Source organism: Athene cunicularia, assembly GCF_003259725.1.
Source record: "Athene cunicularia isolate RWA chromosome 4 unlocalized genomic scaffold, athCun1 chr4_part2, whole genome shotgun sequence".
NCBI lineage: Eukaryota > Metazoa > Chordata > Aves > Strigiformes > Strigidae > Athene > Athene cunicularia.
Genome location: NW_020799099.1, coordinates 25,784 through 27,615, shown reverse-complemented (window position 1 = coordinate 27,615; position 1,832 = coordinate 25,784). Strand labels below are relative to the sequence as shown.

The 1,832-nt window shown below is 39.8% G+C and overlaps 1 long non-coding RNA gene across 1 annotated transcript in view; it reads right to left on the bottom strand.

Moving 5' to 3' along the window:
- Positions 1-570: 570 nt before the first annotated feature.
- LOC113479786 overlaps positions 571-1,832 on the bottom strand; it is a 10,119-nt gene continuing 8,857 nt past the window's right edge. The window contains exon 3 of the long non-coding RNA XR_003398338.1: positions 571-613. This is a non-coding gene — a long non-coding RNA (uncharacterized LOC113479786). The remainder of the gene's footprint in view (positions 614-1,832) is intronic.

Sequence of the window (1,832 nt, the reverse complement as noted above, 5' to 3'; positions counted from 1 at the left end):
GCCCTTGCAGAGGGGACACAGAGTGGCTCTGGATCCATGAAACCAAGAGGCTGATAAAATCACTATTGATTGCTATACATTTATGTAAAGGGTCCGTGAGAATTGTTATTGTACTGGAGCTACTGGATGCTCTCCTGCCTGATTCCTTAGCTCTGCTGCACCAGAGTCTGCCAGAACAGCAGATTTCTAAGTTGTACAGGGCAGATGTGATGCTGAATAGCTCTCTATGGCCCGTCCTTTCCTGTGCAGTTACACTCCCTTGCTTCTGATGTTAAGAGGATGTGCATAACTATGCAGGAAAGGTCTCCAGAACAGCTCACAGGCTTGGTTTCTTGTAGGCCATGGTCCAGGAAACTCATCAACAGGGAGTAAAATGGAAGTGAAATTGAGCTATCTGTGGAAACACAGATTACAATGAAAAAAACTTGAAAGGTAATTTAGTAAGGGTAACTCACTTCTCTGGGGAAAGATTTGACAAACTCAAGAACAGATCACACTACAATAAAATCTGACTACCAGAAATATTCTGCAGACTGGATGGGCACTCACATTGAGAAGCTCTTAAAATGAAGAAATTGTCTGTGGAGTAGGTGTGCTCCCACACTGAGTAATTCTTGGGGAAAAAAAAAAAAAAAAACCAAACAAAAAACAACAGTATCAGAAAATGAAATTCAAAAATATACATGGATCACAGAAAGAGAAAAACTCTGCCAAGCCATCCCCTGAGGAATATTCCTCATGTGGTGTTTTGTATGTCCTGAGCTTTAGAGAACACTGTGAAAGTCTACCCTCTCCCTGAGAAACTGAAAGTCCATGTTACAAAACATAAATTATTTTTTCTTCACCACATGTCAAGACGTGGCTGGCACATCCCACAGGGATGTTACTCCTGCAGACTTCCAATAGGAACTACATCCCCCCACTTCAGAAAGCCACTCCTATGCAGGACGTTTCTGAAAGACATTCCTTAATGGAAGGCAATACAGCCATGCTGAAACCCTCCCTCCACCACTGTCAATGGGAAAGAGGTAACTCTGCAGGGGTTGGTTTGTTTGTCCCTCCCCCACTTTACATTCTAGAAAGTTGCAGCATCAGCTCGCAGCAGTGATATTAAAGGGTTGCTGAAGGAAATCCCCAAATTGCAAAGTCAATTCTTGATATAAATCCATTGACTAGACTGAGATGATACTTTGGTCTCCTATGTTTGGTATTTGCCATGGTGTATTTTCAACTCGTTTGCTCAACTGGAATTTTGGCCTGAAAACTGGCCCTGTCATCTCTTGTTCACATCTGACAACTATTATGAGAACAGGTTAATAATTCAGAGGAAAAGTTCGGTCAGCCTTTGCTTTGAATAAGTACAAGTAATGTTTAACAAGTGCTTGACAGCTGTGGGAAATGCTTAGCTTTCCTAATAATTTTAAAGACTGAATATATATATATAAATATATATATATATATATATTTATTTATTTATTTATTTATTAGCGTACTCTTTTAGAAGAAGTCAATCCAAGACTGTTTCCTTTGGTGTTTTCTCCTATAAGTGGGGTGGTATTTTCAAAGCTATCAAATGGAGTTTCAAGGGAAAGGCTTTTTATGACTCCTTTGATAACTGCATGCTTCACGATAATATGAATACAGTGTTTTATTCAAGGACAGGATGAGTAAAACCACTCAAGAGGCTACAGAATCATGGAATACCTTACCTTCCTCCAACATGTCTGGTAATTTGGATACTACAGTCACTGTCATGACTTCCATGTGTAAAAAGTAGATTTATGAGGAAATCAGGAAAGAGCTACATATCCCTTCTCTCTACTCACCTTACC